The following is a 12,041-nucleotide window of genomic DNA, read 5'->3' as shown; positions in this document are numbered from 1 at the left end:
ACTAGATGGCGCTGGAAAATATTCGCCATGCCAATTTCACCATATCAGCGAACGATTAGTATTATAACTGAACCAGTTTATAAATATAGCCTATTATCATCCGATTTAGACAGAGAGCAATTTACACTGAGAATTATAAAACCACCCAACTCACGCTGTCATGGGATAGCATACTATTCGCCCATAGATGGCGCTAAACGGGCTATTTGCCAAAAGATGGCGCTAAGCAGCTATTACTTACACGCAAAGAAATACTTTATTTATGTAGTAAATATTTATTAAATCACCATGGAAAAATTTGAAAAGAACAGGATGAAATAATTCGATACTTACCTCGAAGCATTACGGTGGATGTGGATGCAACCGGACACACGCAAATATGGGAGATCAGATTTCAAAGAGTATATTCTTTTAAAATTCAATTTTTTTTAGAAATGGGGGTAAGACAAAGAATTCATCAGTAGCCTCCCATTGCCTTATTTTAAGGTTTTATAGCGAGATACGGACGAACTCTTAATAAATATAAGTATGCTCTGGCGCTATTTACGATGGCTGGCTGATTTTGTCCCGAGCTACAGACCTTTAGTGAGAGATACATAAAAACTTAGTTTTAAATCGTAGATATGGCCGCTGCTGAAGCTTTAACCGGGGTTCGGGTCCAAAAATAAGGGGGTTAATTCCGTGAAACGTAGACAGTAAACTATTGACGATTTCAATGAAATTTAACACAGAGATAAAGCCAACCTTTGTAATTTTGTTTCTTGTGTTTATCAGTCTCGATGTTTTCTGTGTACATAAATTAGTAAATAAACCTTCAGAATAAAAAAATATACTAGGATACTTAATATCTGGAAGGTCTACAAAAACGAAGTCTCGGGCGAAACCTACTTATAATCGCGAGTTGGGATTATCAAAAAGTAAAAGTAATGGTAGCACATCACTATGGCAGCACAGGCGCAGCGGCAAGATCGAGCAACTTTGCGATTTTGAGAAACTTTCAAGTTCAAATAAGAGTTTTCTATAACTTTATTAATTAAACAATTTATATTTAAACATAAAACACCCATGGTGCTGTAATTACCTTTTAAATATAATTATGTCACATTAATAAGTTTCAGAGATTGGTGTAAAAAATCTTATTAAATGTATATTTGATTTGTTGTATTGGGATTGGTCGAGAATTTTTCTCTGAAAAAGCTTTTGTTTAAAAATTTCTTTCACAGTTATGTAATGTACATAATTAAAATCAAATGTTTTTTAAAATTAAAATTATAATAAACATATTTTAATTTAAGCAAAATTAAATTAATGGTTAGTTATGCTTACATATTATAAAACATCAATAATTGAAAAGCTAAACGGCGGATATGACGCCCCCAAACGGAAGTGAAAAACAACTCCTGATCCTGAGCATATTTGGGCATAATTTTTCAACTCTCAACAAATGGCCCTCTCTACACCTCTGCAGAAAACTTCGGATAAATATATTTTATAGAGTCAAATCAAGCTGAAAAGTAAATTGTTCTTGGTTTTCAATAACTTCGAAAAGTTTTACATCATCTACGCGCTGAGAGCTGAAGATATGGTAAGTTTTTTTAAATTTCCTTGCTACCAAGATGGAGACCTGTGTGAAAAAGTTATCGTTCCATTTTCAAATTAGCTAATTAATGTAAACACAGTGTTCTTTTGATGTATACCGCCTTTGTTTTGATAATGTGAACTTTTCCGATAACAAATTTTCTATTTGTTCTCCATTTTTTTTATCGAACAGCGTATTTGTGAGTAGGTACCCACCATATTATATGGATGGCAAAGAAATCTGAAAATATGGTACCTACATTATTCTACCTTCGGAGGTTTTTTATTCTCTTTCAAACCTACTTCAGCTAAGAACACAATCACAAAAATAGTGTTGAACGGGTGTTAGTAGCTTACTTGTTCAAAAACCTGGCTTTTCTACATCGGTGGTTGGATCTCTGGTTCCTCACGGAGATGCCACAGCCGGGCTCACGTCAACATTATGAAAGGTTTTTCGAATTTCGGAATAAGCAGATTCCATACATACGGTATGTATGCCGCCTGTTTCTCCATTGGGGTAGGCAGAGACTGGAATTCCACTTGCTACGATCCTTACAGACCCTTAGTACACTTAAGGGATATAATGATAACCATTACTGGGTACGAGGTAGGTTCTGTTCCTCTGCAGAGGATGCAGTGCAGAGTCTAAACAGGAATCATTTTGTGTAAAATCTTGACTTACCCAATTTTATCTCTGGTTACTACCTCTCTAGGAGGTGAGGTGGTGAGGTCACAACTAAGACTAATACCTGAGAGATGACTAGATGATGTGGTCAGTTAATAACGCGGAAAAGTCCTATTTCGTGACAACAGTCTTGAGCTGAGACATAGGTCTTATGCTGCTTGGGCCTTTATCTAAATTTATTACATACATACATATGGTCACGTCTATATCCCTTCTGGGCTAGATAGAGCCAACAGTCTTGAAAAGACTGAATGGCCACGTTCAGCTATTTGACTTAATGGTTGACTTATTCCATCTTTTTTTCTGTGTACCTATGTGATATGTGACAGACACTGCACATGTATATAATAGCGTCTTTAACTCTTGCGGGGAAGACAGAGCCAACAGTTTAACAAAGACTGATATGCCATGTTCAGATGTACGGTTTGAAGATGAATTGAGATTCAAATAGGTATTAACATTAAGTCAGCCTATTGTACTTTACAAATTGTAATTAAAAATAAGAATAAATCTATACGAATATTATAAAGCTGAAGAGTTTGTTTGAAAGCGCTTATCTGAGGAACTGGTTCGAATTGAAAAATTCTTTTTGTGTTGAATAGACCATTTATCCAGGAAGGCTTTAGGCTATATAACATCACTCTGCAACTACAAGGAGCAAAGAAATATCTTTGAGGGCTTCAATGATGCCCAAAATAACTATTTCACACAGAAGTCGAAGTCACGGGCACAGCTAGTAAATAATAAGTTTCATGTATACTAAACTTTTATTGGATTTTGTATTTATTTATTGCAAACAAAACAAATAAGTACTCATTTTCATTACATATTATTAGTAGTTATGTTTTGTAGAGGTACTTACAACATAATTGATTATACATTTATATGTATTTACACAAATTTTAATGTAATCAAAAAGTATTTTGAAGGAAAACAAAGAGATTGACAAGAAAATTGTGTGCATCAGGTACTATTGGAAATTAGTTCAAGAATTTCTACTGTACCTACTCAGTTTTATACAAAAACTAAATTCATTTTAGAAATACAAACTCAGTTTTATACAAAGAAGACTAGGAAAACAAAGTTATTTTCTGATAAAACTATTACTTGAGAATCATCAGATTTTTTCCTTTTCCAAAGTCTGTTGAGAATTTACCATCTAAAAAATTTAAATATAATGCATAAGCACTGAATTGGTATTCAGTGCTTATGCATTATATTTTATTTTTTTATAAATCTTAGATTAAATGTGTGACCTTCTTTTGGTTGGGTAAACCCTTCATCAACTTTGGCAACTAAACTTAGGGAACCAGTTACAAAAGATTTTTTTTCACTGTTTTAAAGCAAGAGTCAGCTGCTGCTCTCTTCACACCGATTATTAATTTCAATGCAATGAAGGGAGTTGATCTTATAATCTTGGGATTCTTCTTTTAGGATAGTGATCTGTCACTATCTTCAAAACTCAATGCCATCATTAAGCCATCCAGCTAAATGAATCCTAGAAATAAGTGAGACCATCTGCTTGGTCTACCTGTTAAGATCTCTTATTTTAATTTTGTCATTTTAATATCATTTGTGATATTTATTGGTAACATTTTTTTATTTCTTTCCAGATGATGACAGCATTTTCAAATCCTGTTGCGGTTAACACTAAGCTGTGCAAGGTCGATTGGCTACGAACTCAAATGCTGCTAAACTGATATGATGCTGAATTTGTATGGTAAGGATTAATTCTTATTTCTTTCTTCTCTCTTTTAATCTCATCTTTAACCACCCAAACTTATGTTTTTCTGCTTTGGAATCTATCCAGTTTGGGATAAAGATGTGATACCCTACTTTATACAAAGTTGTGAGGATTTATGTTTGTTTGTAACATTTTCAAGCCCTAACATTCTGGTCTGGTCATAAAAAATAAATTTCCTTCCTTGAGGCAATGCGCTAGTAACTTGACACCATCTCTGAACTTAATCCCATCATTAACCCATGGCTGGTTGGCTCTTGAACTCTGGATAGGTATCCAATATCCTAACCCTGGAAATGGTTTGGATTAGGTAGGAGGAGGTGTTACAAAAAAATGTTGTCATTTCAGCATGAGTAATTTATGTATATTTATATATACATGATATGTATGTCTCATCAGTATAATTTAAGGCTGCTTTTAGTCGCAAAGCAGAATTTTAAAACAAACAGCTGGGAACTGAACCAGAAGAAGTGATGATGAGAGAGAGATAAAGAAAAATAACTTTTGTAAAAAGCGAACTGCCTCCGATCGATATCTGGGTGCCACATTTGTTATATTGAAGGTGTTAAAAAAAAGCAGATTTTGCCATTTAGAACTTGGTCACTTTTTGTCTAGCGCCATCTGTTTATCGAGTGTAACTAAAGTTTAACTTTTTCTTTCATACGCCATCTAGGTATTTTTTTGAATTGAAATGTTTTCATTTTGGTGCCATCTATGTTTTCTCGTTCGAACTAAAATGATTTATTTTACCGCCATCTATGTTTCCTTGTCCAAACTAAAATGTTTTTATTTTACCGCCATCTATGTTATCTTTTTCGGACTAAAATGTTTTTATTATACCGCCTATGTTTTCTTGTTCGAACTAAAATGTTTTTATTTTACCGCCATCTATTCTTTTTCCCCGAACTAAAATATTTTTATTTAGGCGCTATCTGTGCTGTCAACCAAATACTAAAACTCTTTAGACTTTTCGATTAGTTCATGGTGTTTTAAATAGATGGCAGTAAAATTAAATTGGTCGTGAACGTAATTTGTAATACTCAATCTACGTCAAAAAAATACTCATTATGTTGAGGAAGTTAAAAAAATGAAAATTGTGGCTTGTATTTTTTTCGTGATAAAGTCCTATATCTTGTATAAAAGTACTTGGCAAGTTACACTATGTCAATGCTGTAAGTTCTTGTCGCCATCTAGTGGTCATTATTGACACTACGTAACGAAGAATAATTTATTTTAGATGCACTGTCCATTGACTTTGCAATAACTAACTAATAAATCGCTACTTTCTTACTAATATATGATAAATGCGTTAGTAATTTTGTATGTCTGTTTGTTACGTTTTCACGCCTACATTACAGAACCAAGACTGGACACCCGGGGGTGCCATGGGAACTTTAATTGGGACACATGGCACCGCCAGTCTGACTAAACCACCCGGATGAAGTCGCGGTCAATAAATTAAAATATTGAAAATTATACACAAATATTTTTATGCAAATATTTTCATAGACGTAATTTAAATACTTTATCCTTATGAAATTCCTTAACTTTTTCAGGGGGCTGTGAAATTTCGCAGAATTTAAGCGTTATTGCCTCCAACGCCACAATGATTATTGCCATTAGAAATGGTACGTTATTAATTTTTCATTTTATTAAAACAAAAAAATTAATATTTGTTTTACATACCTAGTCACTTTAGAAGTTATCCATCTCAGGAGAACCTTAGTTGCCTTTGGAAGTGTGGTTATTAAACAGATTATTTATCACCTCCATACAATGAGAAGTTTATATTTAACATACTTTTTAAAGAGATTCTCAATAAAATTGTAGACAACCTTCTTTAAGTACGCCATAGCAGCGGTTGTCATGGCTTGTTTGAATTAGCGAAAAAATTTCAGGTATTATATTTTTTGTCAAATGTTTTTATTCATTTCCAAAATATAGTGATTTTATTATGATTATTTCTCTCCTCTGTTCTCCTTCTGTCTTCTGTAGTGTATAACTAACTTTCTACTATACTTTCTACACAATAACTTTTTGGAACTGCTATATTTAAGCTGTTGTTCGGATGGCTGTGGACGCTCGAGGTTGACTTTTGACTCTGTCTACCCTGTAAGGAACAATGGCATGATGTATTAATGTATTATTGAAAAATGCTTATATGAAATTCCAGTTTTGGCGAGCGAAGTGGCGTCTGCATTCGATGCCCCTGCGGCGGCAGCGAGCAATGTCGATGCGGCGTTACTTTGCTGAATTGCAAAGGGAATTATTTTTTGGTATTCTTATCTGAAATATATATAAAATAGCGACCCGTCCAGGCCTTGCACGGGTAGAATTTATACACATTAAACTTGCTCCTGACACTATCTATTTAAAAAAAACCGCATCAAATTCCGTTGTTTAGTTTTAAACATATAAGCATACATACAGACGCGGGAAGCAACTTTGCTTTATACTATGTAGTGAAGCGGACGTTGAGCGACAATGTATCAACGCATTACCCAAGCGTATTTGGCGTATTTCGGGCAATATCATAACTAAATAAATTTTCTGTCTAAAATTAAATGTCTGCTCATAGGTTTTGTATTATAAAGGTAATGAATATCAATAGGATCCGAGGCACAGCTTATCAAAAGTCTGAAGCATAAGAGAGAGAGTTTACAAAATAAGACATGTGATGATTATGTAATGGTAACTTATGCACTCTGGTCACAATGACCTTCGATTCCAACATTGCCTTGAAGATTTTGGTTTTCGGGACTATCTTCCCCTTTAGGAATAAAGACGTTATACATATGTCTATATCACTTGCGGGGTCTTTTGGATATTCATAAGAGAGAGAGAGATAAGTTTATAAATTAAGTAGCTTTTACCCGCAACATCGCCCGCGTGAATTAAGCGGCATCTACGGAAAGCAACTTATTTAAATTTAACGCCATCTAACAAAAGCGACGAAATTAGCTCCACCTACAAACGAATACAGGTCTTTGGAAAATCCCACAGGAACCATATTTTTTACTGGGATGAAAGGTACCCTATGTCTTCCTCAGACTTACCTACGTGATACTTCAAGTAGATTAATTTAGTAGATAACTCACAAAGAGTTACCAAACAAACTCCCTTTCGCATTTATAATATGAGTAGAGAGAGCTTCTATTAGGCAATAGGCTAGCATCTTGTCAGTATTTGAATCTCAATTCCGTGACCTATCAAGTCTTTTCGAGACTGTCAGCTCTGTCTACCCCGTTAGGAGAAAGAGACGAGATTATATGCATGTTAGATGAGTTTTTACAAAGGGATATGCCGAAACAATTTCAGGGAATGAGCGTCGAGTAAGGGAGTGCGTCGTCGCTACTTTCGATCAGAATTCTATCAAGATGTAAGAGGACCAAAAAATACAAGGTTATTTTGCATTACTTTCTCGACAAAATATTATTTCAGGTTCTATTCTACACATATTCCATCAAAATCTGTCCAGTAGATTTTGCTTCTTGAAGTTACAAGTTACAATTCAAACATGTATGTATGTAAAACAAAAAATGCATTTTCAAAAGACACAGCCCCAAGTATAGATTTAAAGTTCATTTAATGGGATACGAAAGTAACTTATTTGTTTGTTACCACTGCACAGATTTTTATGAAATGTATCGACGATGATATTGATCAGATTCGTGATTTTAAACTTGCTCAGTAATGATGCTGTTTTCTCTAAAGAGATGTATAATAAGTAGTTTTATCTTTTCAGTGCCGTGTGGTTCCCGGTACTGATAGAAAAAAGAATAGGACTACTCCATCTCTTCCATGGATGTCGTACAAGGCGACTAAGGGATTGGCTTATAAACTTTGAAATTTCTCCCATTATTTTTATATTCATTAGGCGATGGACTAGCCACCTATGTCAATATTTGAATCTCAATTCTAACATTAAGCCAAACAGCTCAACGTGGCCTTTCACTCTTTCATGACTGTTGGCTCTGTCTACCCCGTAAGGGATATAGACATGATGATATGTATAAATAAATAAATAAATATATACGGGACAAATTACACTGATTGAGTTAGCCTCGAAGTAAGTTCGAAACTGGTGTTACGAGATACCAACTCAACGATACTATATTTATGTATGCATGTATGTTTATGTTTTCAGTTGTGCTGTAGAAGAATTTAACTAACTTCTTGCAGCGCTGCCGGCCGTCTTCCAAGCAGAGAGCATTAATAAGGTCAAAATTGCTTTTTTTTTGTTAGTACATACAAACACACTCAATATTGTATTGTTTAATGTATGCATATATAAAACCGCATATAATGTATTTATATAAGCGCGTCTGTAGCCCTTGCGGGGGGTACAGAGCCAACATTTTTGGAAAGACTGAAAGGCTATGTTCAGCTGTATGGCCCAATGATGAAATTGAGAGTCAAATATTAACAGTTTGTTAGCCCATGGCTTCAGGAAATATCCCAAGTTTAATAGCCGTTCTCTTAGCCGCCTTTTACGAAATTCATGGGAAAAAGATTGAGTGGTCCTATCCTATTAAGTACTGGGAACCACACGGCACTTTGTTAGCTGTTGTAATTTAGATTGCTTTTATCAGATGAATGATTGAATTTAAGATGTGAGTTAGCGTGCATTGATGAAAGATGAAGCGAATTAAGTATGCAGAGACATAGCGGCAATTGGAAAGAGTAGTCGTCTCTGTCTATCCCTTTGAGAAAAAGGCGTAATGTGAGTGTGTGTGAAAGGCCGCGACAATGTAGCTGCAGATGCATTGTCACGGATAAAAAAAGACAGGATTATTACAAGAGATGAATGCAAATATTCTAGCTGTCTCGGGGCTTCGCTCCTGTGGTTTTTTGGGGATAGAAAGATGTCCTTGTGCTATTACATACGTGTCTATATCCCTGGCGGGGTAGACAGAGCTGATGTCTTGAAGACTGAATGGCCACGTTTAGCTATTTGGCTTAATGATACAATTGAGATAGAGATAGAAAATTGAATGGGAATGTAAGCAGTTCTGTGGTAATTGATATTTTTTTCTACAACAATTGGCCTGATCACCCAATAGTTGTAGAAATGATCAAATTATCTAGAATTGAAGTGGTGCAAGTTTGTGAAGAAAAGGCGAAATGTAAGAAATCTAATGTTATGTTAGTTATTTATGCGTCGGGATATTTGTCTGAATAAATCGGAGGATTTTCTTTTAAAAATCAGGTGAAGTATTTGCCTAAATTTTGAGGAATCAATTTGTCTTTGTTTTTAAAAGTTAGCGCTATTTATAGGCAAGTCGTATGCGATACAGCGCCCTTTCTATTGATTAAATTAAATTAAAAATTCAGCAGATTAGATTAATAAATTTATTACTGACAATACTTTAACAGGCACAGGCTTATTTCGCACTATTAGAGATTTGGAGATATTTTTTTATTTATCCACAGATATACAATCACAAAATAGTTGTGATAACGTTAAGCATTAACACTATACACTAGTTTACTCTACGGACCGTGCACTATAAGCAAAGCTTGTATCGCGTATTGTATGAAATCCAATTGTTGAAAGGCGTAAGTTATAAAAAAAAATTAAAATAGCTTAATTTGTGCAATTCTTAGTAGGAGTATATTTTGCTTATTATAAGTTTATTTTCATAAGGATAATATTGATCGATTCTATCGAAGTTCAATGTTTGAAATTTCAATTAGTTATTGTATCGAGCTTACGGCGCGTAAAAACTACTGAACCGATTACGATGAAATTTGGTATGTAGGTAGCTGAAGAACCAGAATAACATACAGGCTACTTTTTATCCCGGAGTTCCCGCGGGATTGATAGGGTTTCCATGCGGAAGAAGTCGCGGGCGGCCTCTAGTGTTACATAAGAGGACAAATTTGGTGCGCCTCTTCGATTACAATAAGCGGGACATGTACTCACCTGTCCGTAATTCGGTAATCTTGATTAATTGCATTATTCCGGCCGGGTGCGAGATCAATCAATGATTGCGAGCGATGCGAATTGATTGATGTGTAGAAAATTTAGATTTGGTTTTATTAATTTAGATTACAGAATATTAATTCGTCGATATATTAAGTTTATATCACATACGGGGTGGACAGAGCTAATAGTCTAATGATTGTTTAAGATAACATTTAGCTTGATTAATGATCAAATTGAGATTTAAATAGCAATAGTTAGTGTTAATTTACTCGTTAGTGTTCGCCCGTGGCTTCGTTCGCGTGAAAACTACTTTTTCTTAATCCAAACTATATTATGCAATTTTTATTGAGATCCGTCCAATGTGTGAAGAGGTAACAAACTTACTTTCGCATTAATGTTATTAGTTGGAATTGGCATATATCTTTTATATAATATTATGGAATATATATATATTTTTTTTTCATCATGTTATTGCCGAAACAATTTCAGCGTCCGGCGCCGCGCGGAGCTGACGCGGCGCGATGTTTTGGCGTATGGAGGTTACTAACTACATCACTACAAGGATATTAAGGTGAGTTTTTTAACTCATATAATTATTTTTGTTTTATTATAAGTTATGTAGATGTTTTTTTTTTAGGTAGGATAATTTTTATTGTTTTTATCTGGTAATAATATGGAGTGAATATTATTTTTATGCGTGATATTATGAAAAAACTGAAATAAATAATTACACATTATTACTTAAATATAATTTACGTTTCGATTTTGATAAAGCTAGTTAATATTCTTATTTAAAAACATTTTCAGAGACAAATACTATCCTACTACTATTATAAAGGCGAAAGTTTGTATGGATGTTTGTTACTCTTTCACGCAAAAACTACTGAACCGATTACCATGAAATTTGGTATGTAGGTAGCTGAAGACCCAGAATAACACATAGGCTACTTTTTATCCCAGAGTTCCCGCGGGATTGATAGGGTTTCCATGCGGACGAAGTCGCGGGCGGCCTCTAGTAAGTTATAAATATTAAATGGGGTAGAAAAATTATTAGTTTACAAGATATTAATTTATAAGAAAAAGAATATTAAAAATTTTATTCGTATTAACTCAAAAGTGATTGATCGATTTCGATGAATTTTGTATATTGATAGCAAACATTTATATAACTACAGTCATAGTAGTTTAATTATTTTCTTCACGCTCAGTCTGCCTCCCTGTGATGGCGGAAGTGCGGCCGGAAATGGTCCTTATCCTTAAGAGAATATTTTTTTTTAAATATTGTTAACTATTGCCTTTGGTTTTGTTCAACTGTATATCGTAGTTTATTTTGAGAACAAAATAATATTCATGTACTTACTTATTCCATTAACGCCTAAAGGCCTTACGTGGACAGCGGTGGTGCGACCGAAAATGATCCTTATGCGCTAACGAATAAGGTGCAAAAAAAATTATATGGTATTTTTTTTAAATGTTGTTTATTTCTCGTTTTTCGTTTTTGTTCGGGTGTTTGCAATAGTTAATATGTTGTTGCGATGTATTAACTATAATATTGTAAAATTTTATCAAAATCCGTTCAGCAGTTTTTGAGTGAAAGTAAGAAATGTAGTTATAAATATTCTCAACTATAATATTTATATTATTTTCTTGTCATTTACGATACTAGTACAAATTTTATTTATTTCGGCTCAGTACAACCCGTTTGTGATAAGGACGTTATCTACCTAGCTAGTAATGTGTGTTTGGTATTCTATCAAGCACTCAATTTTGATGAAATTTAATTTACGGGTAGTATACGTGGTATAACATAGTAGTTAACTTTCTTATCGTTAAATTAGTAGTTAATGTTTCTTTATATGTTTGTTTTAACAGTGTTATTGAAGAATATGCGCCGAAACTATTTCAGCGGCTGTAGGCGCCGGGCAACGCTGAGACGTTATTCCTGTTTTCCAGTTTGCAGATTCAACTTGAGGAATTTCGGGTTAGGCTTTTTTTTGGCATTTATTAATTAATTTTATATTGATTAACAGTTTAAATTATGTATGTGATTGAGGTAGGAAATTTATTTTTTACGTTTGATGATTCAAATGAATTTTTTTTGGGAATGT

Source organism: Amyelois transitella, chromosome 27, assembly GCF_032362555.1.
Source record: "Amyelois transitella isolate CPQ chromosome 27, ilAmyTran1.1, whole genome shotgun sequence".
NCBI lineage: Eukaryota > Metazoa > Arthropoda > Insecta > Lepidoptera > Pyralidae > Amyelois > Amyelois transitella.
This window is presented reverse-complemented; position numbering follows the sequence as displayed.